Genomic DNA, 11,463 nt, shown 5'->3' with positions numbered 1-11,463 from the left:
CCCAGCTTTCTCTGTCTGAAAGGAACCCTGAGGTAATCCTGGATATTTTTTTCCCCCATTCTTCCTTCCTTTTGGTCTGAAAGGGCTCAGCTGGCAGCAAACCAGCACGAGGGAGGAGGAGGGGGCGGTGATGGTGTCAGCCCCTTCTCTGTGGGATCAGACTGAGCTGTCTGTGTTTCCTACACTTCAAATTCACACCCACTCCAGCTCTGCACTGCTTTTCCAAGGGATTCTGTAGAAATGGGAGAACTGGTGGAATGAGCTCAGCTGCCACCAAGGAGCTTTTCCTCCTCCTGCTGCTGCAGGTCCTGTGCCAGCCCTGTGTTCCCTGTCCCGCCTTTCCTGGAGGGAATGTTGTGCTTTGAATTTTGCAGCCCAGTTTTGCTGGTCAATTCCTTGGCAGCTGATTGATTTTGAGAACAAACCCTGGGCCGTGGAGCTCTGAACTCCCCAGGTTCAGGCATGAGCTCCTAATCCTTGCCCTGTGCCATGACCCCGCTGCCCTGAACCTCTGTGGGTGATGGGCTCTGCTTCTGGCTCCTGGTTTAATGTCAGCTCGTCCCTCCAGAGCCCCTCTGCGGTCAGTCCCGAGGGGTTCGATCCCTTGGGATTCAGTCCCGAGGGGTTCGATCCCTTGGGATTCAGTCCTGTGGGGTTCGATCCCTTGGGATTCAGCCTTGAGGGGTTCAGTCCCTTGGGGGTCAATCCTGTGGGTTCAATCCCTTGGGATTCAGTCCCTTGGGATCAGTCCCGTGGGGTTTGATCCCGTGGGGTTCAATCCCGTGGGATCGATCCCGTGGGGGTCAATCCCGTGGGATCAGTCCCGTGGGGGGTCAATCCCATGGGGATCAGTCTCATGGGTTCAATCCTGTGGGATCAATCCCGTGGGATCAATCCCGTGGGATTCTCCCCGAGCAGCCGCTGCCGGGCGAGGCTGAGCCGCGCCGTGTCCGCCAGGGGGCGCCTGGAGACCGGACACGGCCACTCGCGGGATTGGGATCGACACGGACACGGACATGGACACGGACATGGACACTCGCGGGATTGGGATTGGGATCGACACGGACATGGACACGGCCACTCGCGGGATTGGGATTGGGATCGACACGGACATGGACACGGCCACTCGCGGGATTGGGATTGGGATCGACACGGCCACGGCCACTCGCGGGATCGGGATGGACACGGACACAGCCACTCAAGGAATGGGATCCAGATGGACACGGAGATGGACACTCGTGGGATTGGGAACTGCATGTTGGGATCGGGATTCACATGGACGCTCACAGGACCTGGATCCGTACAGACACTCGTGGGATCGGGATCCACATGAATATGGACACTCATAGGATTGGGATCCACGTGGGTATGACCATGTGTCAGACAGGGTTCACATGGACCCTGACACTTGCGGGACCGAGATCCACACGGACACTCGTGGGGTCAGGATCAAATGGACTCTGACATTTATGGGACCAGGATCCATGTGGACGTGGACACTCATAGGGTTAGGATCCATGTGGATATGGACACTCATGGGACTGGGAGCCACACAGACGTGTGAACTGTTGCACCCTGAGGCTCTTGGGTGAGGCCACCTGCTGAAACCAGGACCCCTGGAGGTACCTGTGGCACTTGGGACCCCTGGGGCACCCCTGTGGGACTCGGCCCCTCCTTCCCCACCAATCCACTGTCCCACGTCCCACCCCTCTCCAGCTGATCCCAAGTGAACCAGTTCCCATCATTCCATCTCCAGAACCTGGAGGACAACCCCAAATTCCTCCCTTCATATCTTACCTCTCTTGGGAGCATTTTCCTCCATAGGTCACTTCTCCCTGCGGCTTTCTGCCACTTTGTCATCCCTCTCCTCACCTCCAGGAACCCAAATTATTCCTGCCCTGGGACACCAGAGCTGCCCACCCAGAGCTGCAGTCCCTCGTGTGTCCCCTGTCCCTCAGTCCTGGTTTGCACCACCCCTGAGCCCTCAGAGCCAGTGTCCCCTTGTTCCCTGCTCCAGTGCCTTGATCCCAGCCTGTCAGGGTGGTTTTCCTGATCTCCCAGGATCCTGAGCTCCATTACCTGCCTGGCTCAGCCCCTGTGTGCTCCTGCTAATTAGAAACAAATGAGGGGATGCTGGTGAGTGATGAGCTGGGAGGATCTGCTCCATTTAGGAGTTCTTGGATAAATAACATGGAAATTTAATTTTCTGCTGCTCTGGAAAAGAGAGGCCTTCGATATTACTCATGCACCTTCCCAAGGGCTTTTGCTGTGAAGGGAAAACTTGGCTTTGCTTGGGACCCTTCCCAAAGATTCCCACATGGACAAAGTGCTTGTTTCACCCATGACCACATCCTGGCCCCTGCTGTTTTTTTAGGGAGAAGGTGCCAAATTATCCCTGTGCTGGGCGATGCCTGACAGGGGGGGCGGCTGCAGGGGAAACCTCCTCCTCTCCAAAACAAGCCATGGGAAAAAAACACGGCTGGGAGCCAGGAGGAAGGAGCTGCGCCCCGGGCCCCTGCTCACACAATTCCCTTCTCCCCCTTTGTTTTCTCTAATTGCACAGCCAGGCCTCCGGGCACAGCCTGGTTCTTCCTCCGCAGCGCTGCAAAGGGCTGATCCCGCACCGGGAATGCGGGAATGCGACCTCGGGAGCGGGATCCAACCGTGCCGGGCTTCCCTGGACCGGGATCCGACAGTGCCAGGCTTCCCTGGACCGGGATCCGACAGTGCCAGGCTTCCCTGGACCGGGATCCGACAGTGCCGGGCTTCTCTGGACCAGGATCCGACCATGCCAGGCTTCCCTGGACCGGGATCCGACCGTGCCGGGCTTCTCTGGACCGGGATCCGACCGTGCCGGGCTTCTCTGGACCGGGATCCGACCGTGCTGGGCTTCCCTGGACCGGGATCCGACCGTGCTGAGCTTCCCTGGGCCGGGATCCGACCGTGCCGGGCCTCCCGGGAGCGATGCTCGGCCCCAGCCGGGGTGGAGGCCCTGCCCTGCAGGGCTGGGCTGCTCCCGGGGGGGCAGAGCAGGATGAGCCCCCTCTCATCCCCATTATTCCAGCTGGAGCATGCCCTGGGATGGATGGATGGATGGACGGATGGATGATGGACAGATGGATGATAGACAGATGGATGGATGGATGGATGGATGGATGGGTGGATGGATGGGTTAAGGGAGGAATGCAGGGATGGATGGATGGATGATGGATGGATGGATTAAGGTAGGGATGGATGGATGGATGGATGGATGGATGGATGGATGGATGGATGGATGGATGGATGGATGGGAGGGATGGATGGATTAAGGGAGGGATGGATGGATGGATGGATGGATGGATGGATGGATGGATGGATGGATGGATGGATGGATGGATGGATGGATGGATGGATGGGGGCATTGGGGCAGCACCACAGGCAGCCAGAGCAGGTCCCCACTGGGCTGACAGAGGATTTAACTCTTTCCCTTCAGCCTTTTGGGGCGGGACATCAGCTCCTCCCGCTGGGTTTGAGTTCCCTCCTCTCCCCAGCGTTTCCCTGCCCGCAGCGGGGCTGTTTCCCATTGGAGAGGGCTCAGGGAGGCGAGGTGGAATTACAGCATTACAGACAAAGCTTTAATATAATCTTCCCTGCATGAAGAGCAGCGTTGCAGGGGGAGCGTTCTGCGGGGCGAGCTGCAAATGAGGCACGGGCGGTGCAGGATGTACCGGGAATTGCTCCATCACCGCTCCTAATGGCTTAACCAACACGATCCATATTCATAAATCAAAGCAGGAGCGGGAGCCGACCTCTGTTCGGTGGTGCAGCCAGGAATAAAGGCAGATTAGGAATTGCAGGGAGCTGCTGCAGCTGCCACGGCTCGGCCTTGGCATTAAAGGGAGCCCAAGGAGAGAAGATACAATCAAAGCTGTCTGGCGGCAGCTGAAGGATTAGCTGAGTCAAGCAGCAAAGAGCTGAGCTCATTTATCGGGCTATTTTCAGGAGCCTGGATGGAATTTTACCCTCAATTAGCGATCTCACACTTGGGCAGAAGGGAATCATCCAAAATGGGCTTTTTCCATGTGTTGGCTGCTGGGGTTGGGCATTGCAGGGGAGTGATGGAGCTCACTGGGGTGAGCTGGTGAGGGCTGGGAGCGGAGCCAGGGGTGGAGGGAGAAATGGATGGGTCTGTCCTCTTTGGCCAAGGGGATTGTGGTGCAGGGAGTGTCACAAATGTGTTGGCAGAAGGACCTGGGGGTCTCTCACTGGGTCAGGCCAGCTGGGGCTTTTTCTGTCCCCCTCAGGGACACAGGATTCATCATTTTCCAGCCTGAAAATGACCAGTGACCCCTAAAATGTCACTGGAAAACCCAGCACAAAGTCTGGCTCTGCCCCTTTGCAGCTGAGCTTTGGGTTATCACAGAATCCTGCAGTGGTTTGGGTTGGGAGGGACTTTAGAGCTCATCCCATTCCACCCCTGCCATGGCAGGGACACCTTCCATGTCCCAGGGTGCTCCAAGCCCTGTCCTGGGGACACTGCCAGGCGTGGAGCACCCGCAGCCAGGGCTGCCCACCCTGCCAGGGAACAATTCCCAATTCCCAATCTCCCATCCATCCCTGCCCTCTGGCAGTGGGAGCCATTCCCTGTGTCCTGTCCCTCCATCCTTGTCCCCAGTCCCTCTCCAGCTCTCCTGAAGCCCCTTTAGGCCCTGGAAGGGGCTCTGAGCTCTGCCTGGAGCCTTCTCAGTGAGCCAGGCCAGGGGGATCCTGCAGCTTGAGCCAGAGCTGCCTCAGTTTCCCCCGAAGTGCATCCCTTCCCTGGAGTGTGGCAGGGAGGGAAGGGGCTCTGCAGGGCTGGCTCCTCTCCAGCCCCAGCTCCCTGGGACAGAGGGGCCAAAAATAGAACCTTTCCCGGGAGAGGAGAGGAATTTCACTTTTCCTGACACCCTGCAATAGCCTTGAGGCTGCCAGCGTGGTGATAAGCAGTTGTTTGCCTGTGCTCTGGAGCAAACCTGGTTTATCTCTTCCTTGTTCCAGCCCTGCAGGAAAAACCCAGCGATTTCACTGCTGTGGGACCCCCCCCCCCCAGGTCTGTATTTGATTATTTCTCTCTCTCTCTTGCAGCAGCAGCAGCACCTGGAGATTGGACTGGAATTCCCAACCCTGGCAGGGCTCAGGATTAAAAGCCAGACACAGGAGGTGTCTGCAGGTTTTAGGGAGGGTGATCTGAGGGCATCTGATTCCTGAATTCGAGGTGTTTTGGAGTGTGGGGAAGTCAGGGGTGTGAGAGCCCATCCTGGCTGCTCCCTCGGGAGGAGGAAACGCTCCTGCACAAACAAGAGGCCCCGAGGAGGAAACACGTCAGGCTGGGGGAAATCCTGACCTCCTCCTGCAAAACTCAGGGCTCCAGGAGAGGATTCAGTCCCACAGAAAGCCGGGGTTCCTCCCTCCTTCCCTCTGCTGTCCTGCCCCCAAACTCCTGGTTCTGGCTGAGGTGATGCCGCTGCTCTGTGCAGGGCGTGGTGATGCTGCTTTAGTGTGGGACTTTGGTGGGCAGGAGAAAACCTGAAAACCTTGCTGAGACCCTTCATAAAACATTGATTTCCCCACATGAAGCTGATTTTAGGCATTTTTCAGCCAGCAGCTCCTGGGGGTGATATCTCACTCCAGTGCTCCCAGCCTCTTGCAGCCCTGCCCAGGTTCAGCCGAGCTTTTCCCTCCACAAAACTCCTCGAATCTCCCCGCTTTGCCTCCACCTTCCCCGGGCCACGGCCGGCACAAGCAGAGGCTTTTCCCACCTCCAGGAAGCAGGATGCCATTAAATCCGAAACAAATTACCTCGTGCATCCGAGCGGGGCTGCTCGGCTGCGTTTTCCTTCCCTAACGATGGAGGCAGAGGGAATTGCAGCACCATTAACTCCTCCTCTCGCCTCCTGCGGGCTGTCAGCGCCTCTCCCCCGTGCCCGGTAAGTGCCTCATCCTCTGGCTCCGATGCTCTGCTGCATCCCTGGGATCTTCTGCGCTGAAAGATCTCCCCCAGCAGCCCGGGAACGCTGCGGGGATCCCAGGGAGCTCAGGAAGGGCCCCCCCAAGCCTGGCATCCCTCCTGGTTTTGGAGCCTTTTTTTGGGGGTTCCTGGTGCAGGGTGAGGGGATGGAGCAGCTGCCGGGCTCCAAAGCTTTTCCAGCCTGGAGGAAAATCAGCTGTGCTGCCAAAAATCTGCTGCTCAGAGGACAAGAAAGGTTATTAAACATCAGGGAGGAGTAAAGCTGCATTTCCCCCAGTTTTTCCCCGTTTTCTCCCCCTGGCTGTGCTGTTTGTGCTGCCTCGGGGCCTTCTGGATTTGGGATGGGGCATCCCCGGGGTTACTCCTCGAGCATTTCAGGGTCCCAGCCATAAATCAGGAGCCTCCAGGCCCAGCCTGGCTCAAGGACAGATTAAAAGTGTTCATTCCCTGGGCAGACCCGGGGGATTGAGCTTTGGGGTTTTCATCAGAGCTTTGGGGTTTTCGTCACAGCTTTGGGGTTTTCATCACAGCTTTGGGGTTTTCATCAGAGGGTTGGGGTTTTCATCAGAGCTTTGGGGTTTTTATCAGAACTTTGGGGGTTTTATTAAATGTGTTCATTCTCTGGGCAGATCCAGGGAATTTAGCTTTGGGGTTTTCATCAGAGCTTTGGGGTTTTCATCAGAGCTTTGGGGTTTTTATCAGAGCTTTGGGGTTTTCATCAGAGTTTTGGGGTTTTCATCAGAGTTTTGGGGTTTTATCAGAGCTTTGGGGTTTTCATCAGAGCTTTGGGGTTTTTATCAGAACTTTGGGGTTTTTATTAAATGTGTTCATTCCCTGGGCAGATCCAGGGAATTTAGCTTTGGGGTTTTCATCAGAGCTTTGGGGTTTTTATCAGAATTTAGGGGTTTTTATCAGAGCTTTGGGGTTTTCATCAGACCTTTGAGGTTTTATCAGAGTTTTGGGGTTTTCATCAGGAATTTGGGGCTGAAACAGGTTCGGGTTCCTCTCTGGGCTGTGGGATGCATCCCCCCGTGTCCCCCGCCCTTCTGCAGGCTCGGGGCGCGGTGACAGCCCCGAGGCGGTGCCGGGATCCCTGCTGGCCTCTGCCGCTCCTCTGGAGGCCGGACAGGTCTTTCCAGTCCCGCCGGGAGCTGCCAGCGGCGGGCGGCACCCGCGGCCAGGGAAAAGCAGCGGGGACACCCCGGCCTCGCCTTGTTTGGCTTTCACTTTGTCACCCGGAGCTGGAATTAATCATTGCTCAGCGGCAGAGGCCGGCGGGAGTGTCCCTGTGTCTGTCCCTGTATCTATCCCCGTGTCTGTCCCCGTGTCTGTCCCTGTCCGGCATCGCCGCTGGAAGGAGCAGCTCCAGGGCCAGGAGGTAAAAAGGAAATTTTGGGGTGCCCCGGAGCAGGCTGGGGATGGAGGGGGGCAGGCTGAGCTGCTGGGAGGGAACATCCGGGGCCGGGCTGCAGCAGGGAATGGCAAAAGTTGGGAAATTTGCTGTTTTCGCATTGTTTTGGGTGGTGAGGAGGGCGAGCCCCCGTGAGCAGAGATCCCAGATTGTGGCATCTCTGCTGCTCCTCTCCAGGGGCTCATCCACAGCCCTGTGTGACACATCCACGGCTCAGTGTCACATCCATCCCCTGCATTGTCCCTGTCCATGCTCTGCAGGATGGCTGCCGTGGCAGTTGCTGCCTCCAAAGATGAATTTGGGAATTCCTGGCTGGGGTTTTACCCAGCATGGGGTGGAGCTTTACACACACAGAGAGCTCCAGGAGTCACTGCTGGGGCTGCAAGGGAAATTACAACACACAAAGCACTTGCAGAGAGCCCAGGGGCCTGGCCAGGGGAGCAGCTTGGGGGGGTAAAATCAGAGAATCGTGGAATGGTTTGGGTTGAAGGGACCTCAAAGAGCATCTTGTTCTGTCCCACAGCTCAAAATGAGCTTGGTTTGGGTGTGTGTTAAAAAATAGTCATTTAGGGGTGACTGGCACTGGCATCCCATCCTATTCCATCCTATTCCATCCTATTCCATCCCATCCCATCCCATCCCTCTGACGCCACTGGAAGGAGCTCACCCCATCACAGAGCTGCAGGGCCCTGAGCTGGAGCTGCTTTCCATGCCTGGAGTTATTTCAGTCACTCTTATTATTCTTGTTTATTTGCTCATTAGTTTGGAAGATCTTTGGCACAGCCTGGATCCCTCTGGGGCTGCTTTGGCACAGGTTGGATCCCTCTGGGGCTGCTTTGGCACAGGTTGGATCCCTCTGGGGCTGCTTTGGCACAGCCTGGATCCCTCTGGGGCTGCTTTGGCATGGTTTGGATCCCTCTGGGGCTGCTTTGGCACAGCCTGGATCCCTCTGGGGCTGCTTTGGCATGGTTTGGATCCCTCTGGGGCTGCTTTGGCACAGCCTGGATCCCTCTGGGGCTCCTCCCCAGCTCCATGTGGATTTACAGGCAGAGTTGGTGGGTGCAGATCCCTGAGGATGTTCCTGCACTGAGCTGGATGGATCCAAACAAGATCCAGGATTATTTGGAGGGGAAGCAGAGGGAAAGGAGCTCCATTCCCACTGCTCCAGCCTGTGCCAGCCTCTCCACCTGTGCCTCCCTTTATAAACACATTCAGCTTTCCTTTTAGGAAAGCTAAACCAGATTTCCTCCTCTGTGTCAAGACTTTCCTGCAGATTCCAGGGATGCTGAGGGTAATTACAGCATTTCCATCCTCCTGGCTCCTGGCTGAGCTGCTCTGCTGTGCCACACGTGTGGTGGCCGATGTTTGCTGGCCCTGGGGACACAGGGCAGGGTTTTCTCCTCCCTGAAGCAATCGGCACCACAGAGGCTCGTGGCCGTGGCAGCCTGGGGCAAACCCACAGCTTTGTGTCCTCCCCATGTGGGATCCATCTGTGGGATGGCCCCGGGGAGGGCAGAGCATTCCCAGCCCTGGGCTGTGGTGGGAATGCGGCTCTGGCACCTTCTGGGGGGATATCACACCAAAATAATTCGGTTTGGGGCTGGTTTCCTAACCTGGATCCCAGCTGGGATTTGTGGGGGGAGCTGGAGGTCAGACCAGGGTTTGTCTCCTCCAGCTCCTCCCTTGTGTTGGGATAAGGTGGAGAAATCTCTGTTTTAAACCTGGAGAACCCAGCAAAGGAGAACTCCTGGCTGTGCCAGGCTGGCCCAGGGGCACACAGAGACTGTGCCAGGGGGATGTGGAGCTGGGGGTGCAGGTCCCTGTCCCCAAACACCTCCACACACGAGGAGAAGGAAGCTCTGGAGTGTGGTGGTGCTCACAGGGGTCTGAGGGTGAGGGGAGAGACCAGGATCTGACTCCATGTTTCACAAGGCTGATTTATTATTTTATGATGTATATTATATTAAAACTATACTAAAAGAATAGAAGAAAGGATTTCATCAGAAGGCTGGCTAAGAATAGAAAAAGAAAGAATGATAACAAAGGCTTATGATTCTCAGAAAGTCTGAGCCAGCTGGGCTGTGATTGGCCATTAATTAGAAACAACCACATGAGCCCAATCCCAGATGCATCTGTTGCATTCCACAGCAGCAGATAACCATTGGTTCCATTTTGTTCCCGAGGCCTCTCAGCTTCTCAGGAGGAAAAAATCCCAAGGAAAGGATTTTTCATAGAAGATGTCTGTGACACTGGTGCCTTCTGCATCAGATCTGCACCCAGCACTGAGAAAAGCCCAGGATTTTCCCAACTGTGGAGCAAACAGGGGTGTTCAGCATGGGAGGGTCCAGCTTAAAGCCACAAACAAGATTGGATTAGGAGGGATTTGCAGAGGGTCAGTGGGGAAGAGCAGCTTACTCAGGTTTTCAGCAGCTGTGTCACAACCAGCCCTGGTGTGGCAACGCTGGGGTTGCATTGTGCTGCCCTTGGGTGCTGGGTTTGAGGGGCCAGGGAGCAGCCAGGAGCTCACACCAGCTCCAGGAACCCGGGATCTTCCTTGGCTTGGGGGGCTGAGCCGAATCTTGGAGCCCTGAGATGGTGGAGGGTGAGTTTTTTGGGGGAGCTTGGGTGGTTTCCTGCTATTAATGCAAATTAATTCATCCTGGGGCTGTGGCTGGGTGCTGTTGGAGCCTCTGGTTGTCCCTGTCCCTCTCCAGGAGCTTTGGCTCTGGTGGCACAGCCCTGCCCAAGGAGCTGCCCCTCTTTGGGCACGGGGGCAGCCTGGCCCTGGGGGGCTACAGGGCCTGGGCTTTGGGGTTTTATCAGAGCTTTGGGGTTTTTATCAGAGTTTTGGGGGTTTTTAATCAGAGTTTTGGGGGTTTTTAATCAGAGTTTTGGTGTTTTCATCAGAGTTTTGGGGTTTTCATCAGTTTTGGTGTTTTCATCAGAGTTTTGGGGTTTTTTTCAAAGCTTTGGGGTTTTATCAGAGTTTTGGGGTTTTCATTGGAGCTTTGGGGTTTTCATCAGAGTTTTGGGGTTTTATCAGAGTTTTGGGGTTTTTATCAGAGATTTGGGCATTTTCATTGGAGTTTTGGGGTTTTCATTGGAGCTTTGGGGTTTTTCTCAGAGCTGTTATCTCGTTCCTCACAGCAGGGCTTGACATCCCAGTGGGAAGTGCAGTGGCAGCTCTGACACCCCTGTGGTGGCCGGGACAGGACCCGAGTGGCAGAGCTGGGCCAGGGCGGGTTCAGGGTGGGTCTCAGGGAAGGTTCTTCCCCCCCGAGGCTGCTGGCACTGCCCAGGTCCCCAGGGATGGGCACAGCCCTGAGGCTGCCAGGGCTCCAGGAGGGTTTGGGCACCCCCAGGCACAGGGTGGGGTTGTTGGGATGGTCCCTGGGGGGGCATTTCCAGCTCAGGACATTCTGGGACTCTGGGATCCCCCTGCCACCAAAGCCCTTCCTGGGTCTGCCCTTGGGCCTGACCCTGCTGCTCAGGGCTGGGAGGCAAAAAATTACCCAATGCTTCAGGAACTTCCACAAAATCTGCTTCCCCTGAGCTGTGAGGGTGCCACCCTGATGGGGACATCGCCCTGTCTGTGGCAGGGACATCGCCCTGTCCCTGATGGGGGTGTCACCCTGTCCCTGATGGGGACGTCACCCTATCCCTGATGGGGGTGTCACCCTGTCTGTGACAGGGACATTGCCCTGTCCCTGATGGGGACATCGCCTTGTCCCTGATGGGGGCCTCTCCTCTCCTTGCTCAGGTGAAGAATTCCCAGGCAGGGCTGTGAGCTGAGGTGGAGGAGGCACAAAACCTCACAGAACCACGGGAATTTCAGGTTTAGGTGGGAAGGGACCTTCAAGCTCACCCAGATCCACCCCCTGCCACGGGCAGGAGCACCTTCCACCACGCCAGGCTGCTCCAAGCCCTGGCCAGGAACATCTCCAGGTGCCAGAGATGTGTGTGCTCCCAGGATTCCCACCTGCCATGCTGCAAACCCAGGGTCAGGAGCAGAATAAACAGAATAAAACCAAAGGCCAGGCATCCACGTGGAAACCCAGCCAAGGAC

The sequence above is a fragment of the Molothrus aeneus genome, chromosome 11 (genome assembly GCF_037042795.1).
Source record: "Molothrus aeneus isolate 106 chromosome 11, BPBGC_Maene_1.0, whole genome shotgun sequence".
NCBI classification, from domain to species: Eukaryota; Metazoa; Chordata; class Aves; order Passeriformes; family Icteridae; genus Molothrus; species Molothrus aeneus.
This window is presented reverse-complemented; position numbering follows the sequence as displayed.